The 20,975-nt window shown below is 51.0% G+C and overlaps 1 pseudogene; it reads right to left on the bottom strand.

Moving 5' to 3' along the window:
• Positions 1 to 1,137: 1,137 nt before the first annotated feature.
• Positions 1,138 to 20,975, bottom strand: LOC115353398 (annotated as a pseudogene).

Below are 20,975 nucleotides of genomic sequence, written 5' to 3'. Positions count from 1 at the left end.
TTGATTTTTCTGCCTGGCACTCAAATGTCCCATTTCACCAGCATTTAATACCCATTATGCTATGGTGTGAGCTCAACAAGTTTTGCCTCCAGACACCTTTCTGAGCAAAGGCTCTGCATCTGCCATCTCCTGGAATGTGCCATGGGAAGGCTGAACCATACTTCACACTGTTTTTTCCTTGAAGACCTGGAAAGGATGAGCTGATGCACAGCTTTGTGGGACAGAGATAGTAGTAAGGACAAGACATACATGGTCAAGACCCATCCTTGAAGGGCATTAGTGGTCTACTAATTGCATGCCTTCGAGGGAAAGAGGAATTCCTCAGGCTCTGGTTGCTCAGAGGCACTTTCATTTGTTTCACATTGGATGCTGAAGGCAGAGGTGGATTAACACACAGAGCTCTCTCGCTGATCCTCGTGGACTGATGAATTTCAGAGCGTTGTTTTATCACCCTGAGTCCCTGCTGTGATCTAGCCCTACTCATCACATGTCCCTGCCTTGCGTGACCAATGCTGTTTGTCCTAGGACCATGAGATTTCTCATTACCATACCGATGGGGAGTTTCTTGTATCTGCTTCTGTTGGGGATGGTGAAATGAAGGCTTTTCTGGTCCACAAGTGGAAGAGACTTCCAGACCAAAGTGGGATCTGGCCCCAGCCCTTCCCCATCCCAGCAGAGCTTCAAAAATGTCTCTGGGAAATCTGGGCTGCCCAGGAATGCTTGGTAGTCCCAAGTGTGGGCTTCCCACCTTCCCCTCCCAAATCTCTGCTCCAGCTGCTTCTCCTGGCCCTGTGACCCACTGCTGCATCTTCTCCTTTCCACCTACCCAGCCCCAGGCTGCAGCTCCTCCAGAAAATTGCCAGAGCTGTCCTCTGTCCCAGAAGCTCTCCGTCACCTGCAGACATGATGCACTTCTCTGTAATTCTCTGCTTCAGCTCCTGCCCCACAAATGGGAGGAATTTATACTGGTTTTTTTTCCTTTTTTTTTGCTTTTTGGACAATGTCTCTGCTTAGCAATATTGCAATCAAATCAGAAACCAACAGGGACAAAGGGGACCTGCTGAGCAGGAGAGCAAGTGTTCTTTCTGACATGAGCCTGCACTCAGTCGTGTGTGAGTGATCCTTGTCCCCTGGCAGCATTGGGCTCCTGGGGTTTGGGACAGGTAAGGAGCATTTCCCAGCGGCAAAGCCCCTGGCTGGCTCTGGCTGCTCCCTGCAGCAATGAAGCTGTGGACTGACTGTGTGGGTCATCCTGCAAGTAGAAATGTGTACACATCGCATGGCAGCAAAATCGCCAAGATCTTTTAAAATTCTTAAACAGCAATCATCTGCAGCTGCAGATCTGAGAAAGTTCCTGTATTTATTGTTTTAATGTCTTCTTTGAGACTCCTGGAGGGAGAATATTTCATCATTTGCACATGGTAAAGCTTTAGCACCTGGCTTTTTCCTCAAGGCAAACATTTCCTGAGCATTTCCACCCTGACTGACAGTTTCACTGTCCATACGGTGACTGAGTAATTTCTTAATTCTCTTTTTTCAGTTATTGCTTAGAAAACATCTCTCTTAAAAGTCCTTCTTTCTCCTGGTTATGGATTTTTCTGTGTGAAAAAAAAACAAACAACCCTGTATGAATTTCCCACACTTCCTACATTAGTATTCATACCAATCCCTATCAACTTCTCCTTTCTTCCGGTTTTCATATTTTTTTTACAGCTGATTCACCTTCCTGTGTAAATCAAAGAAAGCAAGGTGTATGCATCTGTGTCTGTCTGTCAGCTGCCACATAAACTCTTAATTTTCTGGTTATTTTCTACCAAGTCTGACAGAGACAGAACAATCATGGGGATATCAAGAGCTTCCAGGTTTAATGAGAACAACCAGGTCTCTGGAGAAGGGAGATCCTGCCAGTGGCAGGCAGGAGGGAAGGGTCTGGAGGGGCAGCTCAAGCCACTGCTCAGCATCACGAGCTACGTGGGATGCAGAGCGGGGAGGACAGACATCAATGCTGCCATTGCACGGGGAGTGACCTGCTCACCTGTGTGGTCTTGAATGTGGCTCGTGGGAAGATGCAGAACTTTGAGCCACAAACCATTTTGTAATGATTCACCCCATTTATAAAAACTTCTGGGTTTGGTTTTGTTTTCCTGAAAAAGATCTCATTTGGGGGCAGATCTCCAACCATTACAAATTAGCAAAAATTCAGTGATGCAGAGGCAGCAGCGCTGACTCTTGGCAGTAGGAAATTTAAATGATTGATTATGTTTATCTAGCTTGCACTGAAGAGGTCAGAGAAACTTGAACAGTAATTCCTGCATTTAATACAATACAATATGTTTTTCTCAGCTTATACCTAGGAAAATGTTTGATAATTTCTGAAAACATTGAGATACAAGATACAGAAACATGCACTGAATGGGGAGCTGGCCGTGGCAGAGTCCAAGCAGAAAACATGCATCTTATCACCATGTAGGTCCAACCAAACCTATCGATAAAGCTCTGATGGTAATGGTATAACACCAGATTGCATCAGCCCAAATTCTGGTCTGTGGTTCCCCACTAATTTCTCCTTTTTCATTAGTGTTGCAATCTAGTCTGAGGAAACATCTAGCAGGAAATCTGATCAGCAGTGATGATGGGCTGAGTCTAAAAAAGGTAGGAAACTGGGTTATTTCACATGCATACACTCTGCTTCTTTGGTCCAGAGTATTTCTCTGTGCTTTCCTTTCAAAGGAAAAGCATCCCTGTCACCACACTTGCCCAGTCCTGAAGAGTACTTGGGACACCTTTTCTCAAATTAGTTTGTTTTTCATAGTGTAGATGATGGGGTTTAGCATAGGTGGCAGGAGCATGTAGAGATTGGCCAACAGGATGTGAACATGGTGGGGGACGTTGTGGCCAAACCGATGAGTGAAAAATGAGAAAAATGCTGGTGTGTAGAACATTAATATAATGCAGGCATGAGAGCTGCAGGTGCCAACTGCCTTGAGCTGGGCATCCTTGGATGAGAGCCTGAAGACAGCCCGGAGAATGAGGACGTACGATACCCCGATGAGCACAATATCCAGGCCTAGGGACAGAAGGGTGGTGGCAAAGCCGTACCAGATGTTAACGGAGATGTCGGCACAGCCCAGCCGGGCAATGCCCATGTGCTCACAGTAGGTGTGTGGCATGATGCTGTGTCCACAGTATGGCAGCCTCTGAAGGAGGAATATTGTTGGGAACATCACACAAAAGCTCCTGGCTATTGCAGCCAGCCCTATCTTGGCTATCACTGAGTGCGTGAACACTGTGTCATATCACAGGGGGTTGCAGATGGCCAAGTACCAGTCAAACGCCATGGCCAGCAGAATGGTCGACTCTGCAATGAAGCTCAGGTGTGTGAAGAATATCTGGGTAAGGCAGGTGTGGGAAGACATCTCCTTGGAAAGGGACCAGATTATGCTCAGGGCTTTGGGCACTGTGGAGGAGAATAATACGAGATCTGCCACCGCTAACGTGGCCAGGAAGAGGTACATCGGCTCGTGGAGGCTTCACTCTGTCACAATGACAAACAAGAGGATGAAGTTCTCAAGGAGCGCTTCGATGTACACCAAGCAGAAGGGGATGGAGAGCCAGGTGTGCAGGTCCTCCAGGCCTGCCATGCCCAGCAGAAGGAATGAGGCAGGCTGTAAGCTGGTTTGATTGATAGCCACCATGGTGGGTTGATAACTGAATTAGTTTGGGCTCCTTTCCCTGTAAGTGAAAATAGGGGAAGAGGTAGGGAGCACGGTTCATAATACAGAAAAACCTACCTGAATTTCCCGAGAGCACTTTATTTCTCTGGATCCCAAAGTGTTTTAAAAAAACACTCCCCTACATGCCAGGGAAGCATGCTTGAGATACTGACTACAAATCAAGTAATAAATTAAATTAAAAAGTGTATTTTGTAGCCTCAGATATTGAAATCCAGCAAAGGGGTTTACCAAAGTTCACAAGTTGGTGCAAAAGCTTGGCAAAGCACCCAGGAATCCAGCCCCTCCAGCTCCAATTGCTGTTATTTATTGTGCTTTTGTTCTATAGCACCCAAAAGCATATGAGGCAGGAGACAAGTCAGGACTGACTGACACTGATTTTATATGACATGCTATTTCTTTCAGTACCCACCTCACCTGTCTCCACACTAATTCACACCACATTTTGCATGACGGCAGACTAGGATCCCTGCAAGGCAGGAAAGGTTTGCCCAGCATCCAGGTCAACAAGGCTGTTTACTGTTGGCTGCATCACATCAATATGGAAGGATGATCCATGAACCTATGCAAAACAAAGCAGCATGGAAGATCAGCACCCTGCAGAGTAGGTGATCTCAGGGAACAACCATGTGCCGGGGAGGCAGAACAGCCACTGAATTTTAAAGCAAAGTCAGAAGCAAAGGTCTAAGGCAGAGCACAGCTGTTGGTAGGAAAGCTGTGCAATCCTGGCAGAATTTGCACAGAGGAGCTCAGCCTCAGTGTTTGCTCATGCCAGAGCCGAAGGATTGCCCCGCTGCATAATGGGGTGGGGGGGCCATTTGCACTGCAGCTGGGTGAAATAGAACCCAGCAGTGCTGCCCTAGTGTAATCTGCCCCACACTGTGTCACGTCTTCCTATTCTGGTCTCAGCTGGCCACATCTGCCACCAGACGTGCACCAAACCAACCCAAATGCTCCAGTGACCCAACGTGCGCAGGGTTTGTGCATGCAGAGTCGTCTCTGTGCATGCCAGGGACTGCTGCAGCCTTCCTCCTTGGTGCTACCTTGGGACTCTTGTCTGTGCTTCCCCTTCCTCTGCAAGTTGCTCAGCCTGACCCAGAAGGTGATTTGCAGTATTTCCAGAGAAATAGCAAAGCCACCTGTAAGGGCAGCATCAGCGAAACTAGTGGAAATGTGAAGAAGAGCCATGAACCCTTCGCAGAAAACGGGTGGTCAGGGCTCGGTCTCCAGCTGCTTTGACTGGCAATAACCTGTCTGGTGATGACAGTGGAAACCTTTGCTGATAGTCTTCTACTTCTTTGAATGCACATCTCAATCCCCTTTTGGGAATTATACATGAAAGGCAGCATGAGGTCATGAGGTAGATATCAGGTTTTTAGAGCCAGGCTGTGATCTCCTGCACAAAATGTTAATTCAGGTGGAGCCTGGGAAACTCTGCTACAGGTAGCACATCCTTCAGGTCAGAGAAGGACCCTGGAGCCAAAGTAGCAGCATTTACATGACAAACCCTGTCTGGAAAACAGTGTTTTTCATCTCAGAGCCTAAAGCTGCAGACTGGAGTAGTCCAGGGGAGTTTCTCCCAACTGCAGAATTTTACCTTCTAGTTCAAATCAGGCACCTCAGCCACAGAAACCTGCTGAATGACAGCTACTGTGAATAACTCACCAACTCCCATGACAGCCAGGAATGAGGATATCTGCCTCTGAACCTGAGGGAACACCAGCAGGGAGGTGGTGATATTTATATGCTCCCCCTGAGTCCCCATAGGGCTCACATGCAGCTGGGAGTGGCAGAGTTCTGGTCTGTGCTGCTTGGACAAGTGTCATGGAAAGCATACAAAGTTAATGGGGGTTTGAGTGGAACTCCTTTAATGTGAGCTGCCTGGTGAGAGATTACCTTCCATTGCCTCTGCAGATTATGGCGTGGGACAGAGCGCACAAAGCCTTTGGAGTGCTGTATCATCATCCCCTTCACAGTGGGGATGGGATGAGGTGGGATGGCTGAAGACACACAGATGAGTGATGCTAACCTCCTCCAGCCAACCCTACCAAGATGACACAGGATCTGCTGCCATCACTGCCTCTAGCCTTGCTCTGCCTGCTTCTGTGGGTGTTCAGGCTCTGCTGCTTCAAGCACCGAGGTGATTAATACAGTAAATGTGTCTACTCTCTGCAGCAGGCTTTCATTGCCATTCCTGGCCTGAGTGCTCAGCATTGGCTTGTACTCTGTTAGGACTCTCTTCGGGGGCATAAAAAGAAAATCCAATATTAACAAAGAGTGGGAATGGTCAACAAGTGGGTGAGCAGAGAGAGGTTGTGAGGGAATGGAAACTAATAAAACTGTGAAGAAAGTAAAAGTTGGGTACCTTAAATTAAGCAATAAATCTAGATTTAGTTGCTGAAATGAACCCAGGCAGATTGACTTTAGCCAGATATTTTCTTTTTCAGCCAGATACTTTCTTTTTCCTTTCTTCTTCCTTTCTTTCTTTTTTCCTTTTCTTTCTCAGGAAAATTGTGACCTGACATCTTGGGAATCAATGTTTCAAGATTAGATTTTCAAGCTCCCAAAATTGGGATATTTGCAAAAAGTCATTGTCACCAGCTGTTGGGATGTGCATGCCTTATGGTTGTCCAGCGCCAGCACAGATATTGTAGCACATAACCCCTGGCTCAGATTAACTCTAGTGTAAGTATTCATGGTTTTAATTAAATAAGGTCCCCAAGCCTCAGTTGCCCACTTGACATATCTGTGGCATAGGCAGAAAAACACTTGCTTTCTAATGCCTGAAAACGATTTTTATACTGGTAAAGTTGGAATTATCTATGTCCCACACCTAACTTGGGTATCCCTCTCTGTGGGTGAGTCAGTGGCACATAGATCTCACAGGGTCTCAGGGTGGGGGGGCTGGTCTCACCTCATTTCTGTCTCTCACCCTGCACACAGGGACCTGGAGCTAGAGCAGTCCCCAGGACAGCAGGTTTTGTCTTTGCCCAGCAGCTTTCAGGGATTCTTCTCTCCTGTCCCACGCTGGTGGCAAGCTTCAGCTCAGGTCTGGAAAGCAGGCATGGGGTTTAAGTTCCTCAGCTGTTGGGTTTTCAACCTGAAAGCCTCAAAATCAAAGCACAGCCACTTTTTGAATGCAGCAGCTGTATTTGGGGGGTGTGTGGTGTGCAGATCTCTGTGCGCATGCATCCTTTCTCTGATGGAGGCTTAACTGGGGTTCGTCTGCAAAAGGCCTTCAGTAAGCCACTCAGGTGAGGACCCTGTCATAGAGACTTCTGGACTGTCTCCCTGCTTCAGAAAAAGGAGGAAAATGAGAAAAGGAAGAAGAAAAGGAGAAACAACCTTTCTGTGAAGGTCCTGACATGGGATAAAGAACCTATGGGGTGCATCTGGCATGGGGCAACCTGTGTGACCCCAGGGATTTGCTTTCTCATCTGTGGTCCCCAAAGCGGAGATATGCCCCCCCCCCCCCCCCCCCCCCTTGTTTAACATGAGGAGCTCCCCACCGTGGGCTGAGGCCAGCGGGGCCCGGGGGCGGCAGGGACCGGGAGCATCCCGTATGCCGCATCCCACCTCCCGCATCCCGCATTCCACCTCCCGCAGCAGCCAGCAGAGGGAAGCAACGAGCCGCGCTCCGCCCGCCCGCCGCCTCCCCGGGGTACCCAGCCCGACCCGCGGCAGACCCCCCCCGCGGAAAGGGGGGATGGAAGTCCGCAGGGTCCCGAGTTGGCAGCTCCCCGGTGCTGCTGGCAACGCTCCCGGCCTGCGGGACGGTGCCCGGCCCCGGCCGATGCCCCCGGGCTCCCTCCCACGCCGCGATGGATGGAATCCCTCCGGGGCCGTGGGGCTGGGCTCGGCCCGCGCCAGCGTGGGAGTGCTGGAAGGAGCCCGGCCGAGCACTGACTATCCCAACAGCCTGACCACCAGCAGGTCCCTGGGGAAGAGCTTAAGCACAAGGCAAATGTGCCGTGGTGGTCCTCGACGCAGAAAAGCAGTGGGGCTCCTCAGCCAGAGAGGCTGGTTTGGTCTCAAAGGATTGCTGTGCTGTGAATTTATCTCGCTGCTTTTCGAGCTTGTAGAAACCTTTGCCATCCACAACATGCTGCAGAGCTCTTGGCTGAGGGGGAGGGTCTGAGGACAGCCCTGAGGCTGAGGGCAGCGGGTCTCACCCGTGAGAGGGACCCAATGGATGCGGCCCCACTTAGCTATGGATAGGGCTATGCTGCAACGTGTGGTGGTCCTGGCTTTATTTCCTGTCCTCTCCCGACATGTGCTGTGTGAAAGCTGCTCTCTTCTGTGGAAGGAAAGTAGAGTGGAGAACTCCTTCCATGCCACATAAAAACACATGCCACTTTTTGGCAAAGGGGAGCCTGACTCCGTGAGTCGGTGCTCTCCCATTGCACAGAAAAGCCTTATCTAGCATTTTCCGTGCAAACCACCCCAGGAAGCTCTGTAGTCCTCCTGACACCTGTTTGCCACATGCCATCAAGGCCCAGTTCTTGCAGAGCAGATGTTTAAGTAAGCAGCCCCTGGCCTGGCTTTGTGGTCTGCTATCATTCCTTGTTCTTTTCCCTATTTCCTTGTTCTTCCTTTACTACCTTTTGTCTACTTGGAGAGGGGAGCCAGAAGAAACAGTCATTCTGCTCAGACTGTCATAGGTGAGGGGACAAGATACTGCCACCAGAGAAATTTTTTGGAAAAAAAATTTGGCTCTGCCAAGCAGCTCTTGGGCAAAGATTGTCTGGCTGAAGCTCTCACCAGAACAACCCAAAACTTCAGTACTGGAAGAAGCAGAATTACTGGTCTCCAGGGTCTTTAGCTGGGGCTTGTAATTTCATTATACATGGGAGGATGCATATATGTGTCTTCATGGGTTGTATAGGTGTGTGCCAAGGGGTCTGAGCCTGGAGAGGCTGGGGAATCCACTGGACCACTTTTAAAAATATCTATAGTTCCCAATAACAGTGCTCCCAAAGACATGCTGATCTTACTTGTTACAGTGCTGGGTGCACAGTTTATAACAAACACTGGCAGGAAACACAAAAACAGTTCTTAAATGTTTGAACTGTTTTAAAATGTCCATCCACAGGTAGTCAATTTATACAGTGCCTGCACCTCTGGATCAGCTGGAAGAGAACAGCTCCACCGCACCAGCTCAAGTGGGAAGAAATCAATCTTCTGAGTCTAAATGAGCCAGTCTGAGGAGGCATTGTGCTGCAGTGCCTTATGGAAACTCCAGCATACTAATTAGTGCATGCTAATTCAGGACTGACAGTTATTTCAAGAAATCTGGTGTTGTAGCCTAACCCAGGCAAAATGCTCCAGATGAAACAAAGAAAAACCTAGGGAGGAAAGCACTTGTGTTTTAAAGAGAAGACAACAATTCTGGTTAATGTCAGAGAGTCCAAAAGTCATTGCTTTATAGAAAAGGTTCCCCTTGCAGACCTAGGGGGCTGCTTCTATTATCAGCCCCCGGTTTGGGACGCCAGTCCAGCTGTGTCTGTAGGGGCTGAACCTCACCAGACCCGGCCCCCCCTGCTCCTGATCGCCCTCATCCTCCACCTGACATACAATGGACCAAGTCTGAATGTCCAGTAACCAGCCTGGTCTCCCTGGGGCCACACAGAGTCCCAGGTGGCCAAAAGGGTGGTCACAGAGAGCAGTGCCTGCCCTGGCACCCACACTGACACCAGCAGTGCTCATGTAGACATGACCAGCACCCCCCAGCCCCATTCCTCCTCGACGGATGGTCAGGATAGAACACGACCCTTGCCCACTTGGTTCACAGACACTCTTGCATCCGTGAGTCCCTTGAACCCTGGAGCAGACCAGAAGGCTGTCCAGATCCATGCCCAGACCCTGGTCCCTGTTTGCCCACTCTCCAGTGCCAGCCTTGGGTGTTTCTAGGTTCTGGTCTCCTCCCATTCATCAGTTACTCCAGCTTAATATTTGTTTGTAATACCCCTGTACACAGACAGTAAGGTCACTCAGAAAAGGGCCAGAAGTGAGTTTAATGAGCAGACAGGACAGGCTATGGTGATCAGGTGCATCGCCTGGAGAGTGTATTGGCCAGCAACTTGTTTACACTTGATCAGCCCCTTTACCAGTCTCTCTACATTTTCCCATGCTGGTTCCTTCCTGATACACCTAGATCCCTCCTTTCCTTTGTCTTTGGTCCATAATATATTTTGCACATTTCCACAAGCCCCTTAAATCATCCCACGTAAAATTTTACACAAGACCCATCAAATATCCAGCACTAAGTCTGCTCTTTCCCAGAGGACCCATGATCATTTTCTTTCCGTCTTCTCAGCAGTTCTGCTTGAGCTTCTTTCCTCCTGGCTCCTCCAGCCGCCCCTTGATCACTGACTGAAGGCTGTGGTCTGTGTTATTGTCTCTGTTATCTCCTGGGGTCTTAGGTTTGTGTATCTAGGTATGATTTGTTATTTTTCCTGTCTTTGGCCTCTGTTTACCTGCTGAAGAGCCCTTAACCACATATTCTTACAAACCATGGTTCTTACATCGCAGGTATCTATGTATTCTTTACCTTCCATATACCTTTTACTTTCCTTATATCCTTACATCAGCAGAAGTGTTTGGCATGTTACCCTCTCCTGGCTGGTCTTCTTGGGGTTTGAACTTTGCATAAGACAGTTGGCAGTGACCATCATATTGGCTTTACTGGCAAATGGCAGCCCTGGACTTGCAGACCCCTCTTTGACAGAACATCCTCAGTATCCATCTCCTCATCGTTTTGGTTTTCACGCTGTAAATGATAAGATTCAGGATGGGTGGGGCAATGAAATGGATGTTGGCTGTGAGAGCATAGGCCTGGGGGGACACGTGTTTGCCAAACCGGTGCATCACGGAGAGCACAACTTTCTTAGGAATGGAGACCAGTAGAGCCTGGCCTTTTTAGACCAACAAAACACAGGCCATCTACAAACACATGGAGGGAAAAAGATCTACTTAAGCTCAAGGATAGTGATTACTCACAAAGCAACGTGTGTAAATTGTACATGGATAAATGTAAACTGGAAATTACAAGGACATCATATAAAAGCAGAATGTCTCTGGACATCCTCCCTCTAGAAACACAGGGAGGAGAGATGGAACTGCTTTTATAGAAAGTTTTCTTTCTGTAAACTCATGCTGCCTCATGCTGCCAAGAAAGATGCAGACAGGACTCCAGGACTGTAATCTCTAGAGTCCTCTCCCCAAGGTAATTGCAGGCTTCTCTGTGTGCCTAACTCTGGTCCTCACGTCTGGCTTTGAAGGACCATCTACCACAGGGGTTCCCAGGCTCCCCTGGGTGCTTGTTCAGGGGCTGTAGGGAGCAAAGCCAGTGAGTGCACCCTTAACATGTATCAGTGAGGTCTCCACCGCCCCAGGTCAGCTCAGTGTGGTCTGCATCAGCTTTCTAACATCTTCTAGAGAGGTTTTTTACCCCCCCTCTCCTATAAGGACATCCCATGGAAAGCAAGAGAGAGGGAGGCAGTGGGACTGAAGGAGTGCATAAGAGGGTTTTTGAGAAACTGCTCTGGAAATGAGTGGTTTTGACAGCTAAGTGAAATCTGTTATGGAGGTTTATGTCACCTTATCTGGAATATCCACCTGTAAGTCTAGAAAAGTTTTTGAAATTACTTAAATAACTGTAAAACCATTCCCTTTAAAAATATCTAATCTATCTGTTCAGAAAATTGCAGAAATATTGCCATTCTTTCCTCGAATTCATGAGGCTTCTAACCCACAGCATCTCTCTTTGCCCTTCCCTGTCTCAGTACACAGGTTTATGGCCCAATGCAGCAGCCTTGGATAACTGCAAAGACAGACCAAGTTCCAAGGATTGACCTGGGCTCGCACAAAGCTGCAGACTTTAATGTGTGGGAGTTTTCTCTAGTCCTCACGAGAAGCTTATCAAAGGTCACCCCCCACATTGCATGGAGGGGAAGGAGGAGGAGTTACGGGAGAAAGTTATCTTCAGACACCAACAGCTGACAGGATCAGTTAAAGCAGCCATAATTCCCAGTTCAGTCTCCACCCTGAGAGTACAGGAACTGTCAGAGGTCGTTTTTAATTGCCCTAAATTTCTGGTATGCCCCATCTCTTCCTCCAGAGCTCTGGCTATGCTTTACACACACTGTGCTAGATGCATCAGTTGCGTGCATGAAGAACTGGGGGAGTCCCCTGTCTCATCCACCTTTTATGCAGCAAACCAGCACGCTCCCCACCGCAGCACGCACTGGAGCAAGCAGTCTGCTTCAAGCAGGCAGAGCGTGAGCTGAGACTGGGCTGGCAGAATACAAGGCCCTCCCAAATTTGAGATCAGATCCATACTGAGCGCTCACATGTCACAGCCTGTCAGGAAAAGCACAAAAGAAGGGTGAATCCTTTTGGTTGTTTTTCTAAGCGATGACTCATTTTAACTCTTACAGCTTGATGTACTCCAGAAAATGACAAATTCCACAGCTGCACCCTAGGATTTCACTGGGAACGAGTGTTCTCAAAGCTGTGAGTGCAAAAGAGGCTGTACCCTTCTCTAGCATAGAGAGTGGTTCTCTGAGCAGATGCAGGGCTGTGTATTCCCCTTTGCAAGCAGGGAAATATGAGAGTTTGGGGTCTCTGAGAGGTGTCCCATCTCCGTGCCAGCCCTCTGGAAAGGGGACAGAGCACAGCTTCTTGGAGCAACCCCCACCTCCGGTAGCTGAAATGAGCTGGCCCGCAGGAGGGTGACAGGGGTGTTTGCAGGTGCAAGCATCATGGACCCTGTCCACATCTGCGAGGAGTCAGGACCCGGCTGAGCCCTCTTCAGTGGCACAGTGCAATCTTCCACGACAGAGCAAAGAGCCCACTCACCTGCCTCGCTCACGACCATCCTGAGCTTCCCACCAGCTCCGCCGCAAGGAAGCAGCCTGTTCCTGACCATCAGGGCTTGTAGCAGCAGAGGATTTATAGAAAACACTGAGCAATCCCCCCCGCCATGGGAACAAGGAGAGCTCTTGGTTTCTCAGCACTCAGAGTAGATGCATTAACCCCCACAGCACCAGGTCCACCCTGGCATGAACCATGATGGCAGCAGGGGATGCAGCCTGAAGACCCCTTCCAGAGATGCCCTCCTTCTCCTCCTGGCCTCCCTCTCCCCGGACAGTCAGGCCAGGCATGGTTGGGTTAAAGGAGCTCCTGCTCTGTGGCAGGGTGATGGGTAGATGATTCCTAAAGGTTGTTCCCAGCTGCACTTCAGTTCTGTGGAACTGGAAGGAAACCCTGGAACAGGTCCCTGGTCTCTGGAGCAGACCAGAGCTATGTGGCCTTGTGTCCTGTCTCCAAAAGTGGCCTTAGGCAGATGCCAAGAGAATAATGTAAGTAATGCTTAGTAATTCCTCAAGCACCTTCCCAGCCCTCAGCAGTTTGTGGTCTAGGGGATTCCTGAACCAAAATTGGTTCATATATACAAAATAGCCCAGGAAGGACTTTTTTCTTCCACTATTCATTTGAATTTGGATTTTGGTAACTGCAACACACAATGGCAAGAAGATCTAGAGCCACCACTTTATGCTTGTTGTGAACACGCTTCTTTGGAGGGCTCCTAATTCATGTATTAGACGAGACAGTGTACAGTTGATCCCTGTCACCCCTCTTAGAGCCATTCAAAGGTGGCTTGTGCTGACACAGCCAAAAGCAGTGTCCATGGTGTGACAGCTGCCTTCCTGACCAGTGCTGCATGCCGTCTTCACTGTCAGGTCATACATCCTGGTTTGCTGGGATGTGCTGAGGTTGCCTTTCAGGAACATCTGTCTCATGCTCTTTGGTCCCCGTGGGACCCACATCTGCATGGTCCCACATCTGCATCTCTGTCCTCTTCCACCTTCCAGCTTTCTTCTTCTTTACCCACCATTTCAGGACCAATGTCTGCCACCCTGTCCATGTCCTGCTGGCCAGCCTGGACCACGCAGACCATAAGCCTCACTGGGTATGGGGTGAAGACCAAGCAGATGTGGGCATGGGTGTTTGGCTTGCTCTGTTAGAAGCAGTGCAGCCTGGAGCCCAGCACTGCTCTGGCAGGTGAGGCCAGATGAGCCTGGACTCAGTAGCCTCCCCCTCCCACTCTCTGCTCTCTCCAAAATGCCTCCCTGAGCATTCCAGCTCCCTCCAGCTGCCCTGGGTCATTCCAAGGTCCTGCGGTAACTCACCCAGCTTTTAGTACTCCCATTGGGATGCTTTGGGGTGTGAAGCATCTGAGCCGCTGAGTGCAGCCACTGGAGCGGTGAGAGAGAAATGGGATTCAAGTGAGTGCTGTGAGGTGGTCCTCGGGGGCTGGGGCACGAGCACACGCCTGGATGACATGCTGAGTTCAGCTGGAGTAGAAGAGATGCTCTGGGACAGCCACCTCCATCCCCATCAGCTCTTTGTGGGTCTTCCCTGCACAGACCTCTTGCTATGCCCTTATCGTGTAATGGCAGACACTCTTGCAGTGTTGCAATTATGCTTGAATTCAGAAGGTCAGCAGCATGTTTAGGTATGATTTAAATCTCCTCTCAGCCCTCAGAAAGGTTCTTGTGAGAGGCAGAAGGTTCATGGAGGTCTGCCTAAATCTTGGAGTGGATTTTACTGCAGCACTTGGTGCACTGATGGATGAAGTGTTTTAAAAACAACATAATAATAAAATAAATGCCCTTGGAGGATTTCATCTGACTAGAGGAAATGATGAGAGCAAAATTCTTTAATGGCCATTGTTGGTGAGGGGGAGAAATGGAATATTTAGTGCTGAACATTGTAGCTCAAGAGCCTCAGAGTGGATGAAGATGGTCGGATTTCAGTATCTACAGTTATATTTATTACTGTATTCTTTGGGGCCTGTCTTCTCCCACTGGTAAAACAGTAATGAAGAAATATGGTGCACAGGGATATGGTGAATGCATTTTTATTGCAAGGAGGAATTGCATTAGGGAAATGTTAACTTAAAGACCTAAACCATTTGCATTTGTGCAGTCATTTTGATGGAGGTTTGTTACTTCAGCCATCACAACCCCCCCGGCTGACCACGGGGAACAAGCCGGGCTGGAGGCAGCAGCCGCAGCAGCTCTGCTGCTGAGCATCAAGCTTGAGCTCTCCGAGACCACGAGACGGATCACAGCAGGTCCCGCCCGGGCTGGTGGCCCAGGAGTGGTGGCAGGTGCCTTAACTTTCAGAGTGAACTGAGATAAGCAGACCATATTCCAGTTCTGGATACCTGGGTTTAATTTCCACAGCTACGCACAAAAACTGCAGTCAACGTGGACTATCAGGAGGGAATTTTGCTCACCGCTAGCTCAGAGCGCTGACTCTTCGCACACCCCGGGGGACAGCAAAGCCGTTTGCAGCCCTTTCCCTCTGCCCTGACCGAGCAGAGGCACAGCCCGTGCAGGCTGACTGCAGACTTGCTGCAGTACTGGTAACTTCTGCAGCAGGTTACTACACGGAGCCAGGATCTCAGCCCAGTGCATGGACCTCGCTCCCAGTTCCTCCAGCTGAGATGCAGGGTGAGGGGTGGCAGACAGATAAACTCTCTAAAGGCACAACCCCACCTGCGTCAGGGGAAAAAACTAGTACAGGGGTTTTCCCACAGCAGAGCAGAGCTAAGCCAGTTTCTGTAAACCCAGGCACCTGGAGGTGATGTTAGAGCCTTCCCAGTCCAGACCAGCTCCAAACGGGTCTGCTGCCTCTGTGCCCAAACGTGCAGTGAGAAAGCACCAGCTTCTCAAATGCTTGTGTGTGTGGCTAATTCCCATTAAAAAGAGGTGTATGTGAGGGTCCCTGAGTGCTGCTATAGGGTCAGAACAAAGGATGAAAAGGGTACAGAGGAGGAAAAGGAAGAAACTAGGAAATTCACCCACAAAGTCTGTCCTTGTGCATCTCCTCAGACCCAGAAGGTGTGGGAAGGGACTTGGTCCCAGCCCACAAAAGCTAGAAAATACAGCAGCCAGATGCCTTGCTCTTGATGGAGACAGGGTGAGGTCCTCCCCTGGGAGTCAGCTGCTGAGAAGGCAAAACGGGGTTTTGCTAGCAGAATTACTGAATTGGGGAGGGGGTTCACTGGAGTAGCAGAGCTTCATGCTGTGCAGGCAACAGTGCAGAATAGGGCGTTATCGGGACAGGGAGACACTGTCCTTGACCCTTTGGCTGGTGGCCATCCACACCTGCCTCACACTGATGCTCAAGGTCCATTTTTTTATCACCAAGGTCAGCTCAGGAGCAAAATTCACCCCCAGCGGGATGGTCTGCTGGGTGCACAGGGAGCAGCGAGCCCCTCGCAAGGCTCTCCGTTCCCTCTCCAGCCTCTGCCGGCAGTTTCTGATGCTGCTTTGTCACCACGAGAGGATTGATCCTGTGGGCTGGAGACCTGCAGCAGGTGACTTGAGGTGGTGGGTGCAAGGTATTTTCACATACTTTGCTTGTGTGCACATGAGAGTGCAAAGCACTGGAGAGCAGCCGTGCTGCTGCTCTGGCTTCACGTTGGAAAAAACCTCTGGAAAAGAATGGGGTAAATCAAGCCTTGGAGGAGCTGGAGGGCAGTTCATTTCCCCCCAGCTCTGCTCTGGGCTCCTCTGCCCTTCACCACACGGGAAACCAATCCTGGGTGGTACTTCTGAGAGCAGCTTTGGAGCAGGCCCCACAGTAATAGCGGTTAGCACCAAACACAGCCCAGCTGGAAAATCAGCACCCAAACTGGGAAAGGGCTTGGGATATCCGAATCCCAGCACCTCCTTTGGAAATCCCAGTTACTGATGGGAGCACGGTCCGGAGGGAGCCCACGTACCGCTGGGCATCCCCCTGCCCAATGCTCGCAGGCTGGCAGCACAACCGGGTGTCCAGGGCTGTGCCTCAGTTTCCCCTCTCACCCCGTCCTGCCCCGGTTTGGCCTCTGCGTGCCGTGGGGTTTCACTGACACTAGAGGGAGCAGGAACCCTCCCACGGCAGCGGGATGCCCACCGGGGCCCCCCCGACAGCAGGTTTGTGCCCTCCGAAATTGCACCCGCAGGGGGGTCCCGGGGGGAACAAGCTGTGTCTGCCCCAGCCATTCTTGCAGGGTGGTTTGGCCAGCCTTGCTTTTCTTTCCCCTTCCCTTCCTCAAACCCGTGCCTCAGTTTCCCCGCCTGGAAAAAGAAGGTTTGCTTTCATTCGCATCAGCCCAAAGGTCTGTCGGTCTTCTTCCCAGCGCTGCACGCGTGAATCGGCACAGAGGCTGCCCCAGGGAGTGCCAAGCACGAAGGAAAAGGTGCTTCCCAGGGCGGTGACAGGGTCTTCAAACCCTGACCGTGTGCCTGTTAGGAAGGGGCTCATGCAAAACACCAGCTCCTGGGATGACAGGAGATCCCAGGTGAATTTTGTGCTTTATGATACATGGGAGCTCAGTCTGGACAGCTTAATGCTCCCGAACACAAAGGTTTTGTGCTATGCATCACCCTAAACCACATTTACCCAAAAGCTCCTCAATCCCAGTGAAAGAGGCCAGCTTTACAGCACATGCAAGAGCTCGCCCCGAGCACAGCAGGCTCAGTGCCCACCTGCGCGGCGTCGTGCTCAGTGCAGTCGGAGGGCATTACACAAACACCAACCAGGCCTGGCATCCATTCCCAGCCGGAATGCTAACAAAAGCCTGGCTGAGCCTGGCTAATTATATCTTGCTGTACCCCTGGTGTAGGAGCAGGGTGTGGGACAGCAAACGACCCCCTTTCCCAAGGGGGATGCTGCCCTGCCATCAGCATTTCGTGACACTTTGGGTGCAGCTGCCCTGCTCGGTGCCTCAGTTTTCCCACAAGGAGCTCTGCCTGCTGGCCAGTGCTGGGGGAAGCAGGAGAGCCCTCTGATCCCCTGAGAGCCTTTCTCTGGGGGGGGGGGGGAGGCAGAGAGCAAGGCGGTGTGTTTCCCTCTCCTGTGGAAGAGGAAAGGTTTCAAAAGCAGCCGGCACATTTCACTCCTCCCTGCCGACACACAGACTTGCAACATGGCAAGAGGGGAGGATGGAGAAGAGGGGCTGGTTATTAGGACACGTCCTACCGTCCCTTGGGAATAGGAGTCACCTAAGCCTGCCATCAGCTCTGCCCCAGAGATGGAGGGCAGTCACAAAACCCACGCTGCCGCAGGGGTGAGCAGCCTGTGCTTCTCCAAGTAATCCAGGGCTGCCCTGTCTCTCCTGGTACTGCTAAGAAAAATAATAAAAAAAAAAGCTAAATATTTTTCAGCTGGCTGCCACTCTGCCTCAGCAGAAATATTTTCTGCCGTGTCAGAACTCTGACACAGCATAAAGTGGAACGCTTGCTCCTCAGCCAAGGGCTGCCTTATCTCTGCACAGCCGGGCTCCTGTTTGTGCCATCTGAGTTATCGCCCCATCACAGCCCTGTGCTGCAGCCGGGCTGGGAGAGGCTGCCGTGACTCAGCACCCTGCTGTGGGTGCCCAGGGCCGGTGCGAACTCATTGCACTCAATTTATGATGGGAGAGCCTGCCACAGCAATACAGCAGAAATAGCTAAAACATCCCACTGCAGAAAATGGGCTTGAGTCCTGGGCACGGGAGCGAGAGCCCTGTCTGGCTCTGCCAGGCAGGCGATGCTGGTTTCAGAGCTGTCTTTCTGCCTGGATGTCTGAAGAGGACCCTCAAAATAAAGTGTCCCTCTGGGCTGGGGTGAAACAGGGTCTGTGGGTCGTTCCCTGACCTCCATCCTCAGCTCAGCCCCACAGAGAGGCTGTTATTTGGGACTCCTTAGGAGAAAGGGGGTCTGCCTAGTGCACGATGCTGGGATGATGGCTTGGTGCTGTGGAGAGCTGAGCAAAATTAGTAATGACCTTCAGGCCAGTCCCTGATTCACCCACAAGTCCTGGGACCACAGAGGTGCTGGGATGAGCTGCTGAACACCAGGGCCTCTGGCAGGGCAGCTGGAGAGAGGCTCTGCCAAGGGCTGCCCCAAGCACAGGGTTTTGGTGCATCGCTCAGGGCAGGGTGCTGCTCTCCCACATGAGGGGTACAAACATGAGGCAGCCCTCAAATGGCCACTCAGGTGCTGCCCCAGGTGCCGTCCCATTTTCAGAGCCACTTTTGCTATGTGAGTAAGTAGTGGGTGCCAGGCTGGAGTGAGGTCTCCCTTTCTGCCTTCCTAAAACCAAGTCCCAACACAGGAACAGGTCTGGCTCTGTCCATTGCCAGCATTAACTACTTGAAAGGCATCAGGGGAACGTAGCCCATACAGAAAATGTGTTCCTGATCCAGCTGGTCCTATGCCACAAACAGGAGGAGAAAAGTCCTTGTCTGAGCTCAGCAACGCACTTCTTGGTCCCATAGGAGCCTTCCTTGCTTGCTCACAGGGACATTTTTCATTAGCAAGTGCTGTGGGACTGTGAGATCTAGGACAGAGCTCTCGTGATTCCCATCTACTGGTGGGGGCTTTTTCGGGGGGTGTGTCTGTGATTTAGGGAGCCTTCTGCAAAGCAATGACAGGCAGAGCCAGGTAGACCTGCAGCAGGTGTAGTGCTGGCAGGACTGGCTAGGTCCCTTGAAGCTAACTCGCTCCTTAGAAAAAAGGATGCCGGAGCCTTGTTAGGGGGAAAGCGAGGCCATTTGCCCTTCCTCTGAAGTCTCTGGGGTTTAAATGTGTGGAGGGTTACCTGCTATCCACAATGTACTTCTGCCCGGCACGAGTACAACCCAGCATCTTCCCGGAGCAGCGGGCTCCTCTGCTCTTCCTGCAGCAAGACTCGGCTCAGTCTGTCCGAGGAGCCTTGGGCTCCCGTAGTGACCACAGGTGAGGGACCATGGGGAGCAGAGGAGAGCAGCCTTACCTTTCAGGTGTGAGTGTGCTCCCCAAGGCAGGAGCACGGGCAAGGGCCGGGGGAAGCGGTGGAGGAAGGCAGCATCGGATGCCGTTAGCAGCCAAGCGAAGGAGGCGGCTGGTGCCTGCTCTTGAGATTTGGTGCCATATGTGCCTTGAGAACACTGCAAAAGCCCCAAGATTTTCAGAGGCAGAGGTTTCACGCCTCTTGTCTAAGGTCCTGAGGATGGTCTCCAACCTGCCTGGCATGTCTGGGCTCCCTCCCACAGGGATTTCCCGCCCCAGCCTGTCCCACAGCAGGCGAGCCCAGACCCTCTGCGCTCTGTGGGCTGATCCTGACCATCTGTGCCAGCACCTATTCGGCTCTTTGGCTCTTCCCTTCCTGGGCCTGTAAAGCATCCAGGGTCCAGCCCTGCACAATCGGTCTTTCTGGCCACTTTCTGCTCTCCTGAACTGATGACTGTGAGTTTAAGCCCTGCATCAGCAGAGCTGCATTTGCAAAAAATGAGTCCAGGGGAATTCCCTGCTGACTTGTCAGAGTGCAGAGACACTGGGACAGCCCCCAACTCCAGACACTCTTTGTGCCTACAGAACCACAGGGATAATGCAAACCACCAAGGATCAGGACTTTGGGATTAGCCACAGTTCAGCTGAATTATCAGCAAGACATAGCAGAGCAGTTGCACTGCAGGATTGGTGTGTGAGCACAGGGACGCAGTGTCACAGGCAGGGCTGCGTCAATGCCTGAGGGCTTTTTGCTGTGTAGGTTTCCTGACCAGGGCACTATAATTCATGGCACTGTGTTATCCCATGGTATTAAAATCACTTATTTCATCTGCTTGGTCAGGAGACCCCAGAAAGGACCTTTTCTGTGGGTCTGATTTTCCATCCCTTCCTTTCTCCTCTGCTCACCTCCTGCTCTGGCATTGCCCAGGGGCCCTGGGGGACACACATTTAGGGATGCCCACATCACTAGAGGAGCAGAGGGGAGGGCTCGATGACTGAGAGTCAGCTCCCATCCTCCTGATCAGCTCTGTTGGTACACACTTTGCTCTGGCATGAACCAGAGTGCCTCTGGGCACTAGGCATTGATGAAGGAGATCCTGAAATCCTGTCCTGTAACACCTCTCACCTGCCCTAAGAGAAAAAAATGATAAGAAAACTGAATTTACCCAATAGATAGCAGGGCTGCACAGTGGTGTGACTAGCAAATGGCAGCAGCTGATGTGTGGAGAAGGTATGCCTGTACAGCTGTCCATACGCCAGCATGCAGCAGAAACGGACCCCAGCCCCACTAATAATGCAGCCCATTTCTGCTAAATCCAGGGGCAGAAAACAGGCTGTCACATCTTGAGCACAGCCGGGCGCTGGCTTTTATCTCGGGTTGCAGTGAGGGTGGCGAAGAGCTATCTGACGCAGGGCTTGCAGGGTGTGGGCG

Source organism: Aquila chrysaetos, chromosome 19 (assembly GCF_900496995.4).
Source record: "Aquila chrysaetos chrysaetos chromosome 19, bAquChr1.4, whole genome shotgun sequence".
Taxonomy (NCBI): Eukaryota; Metazoa; Chordata; class Aves; order Accipitriformes; family Accipitridae; genus Aquila; species Aquila chrysaetos.
The sequence above is the reverse complement of the archived record's forward strand: the minus strand, read 5'-3'. Positions and strand labels throughout refer to the sequence as shown.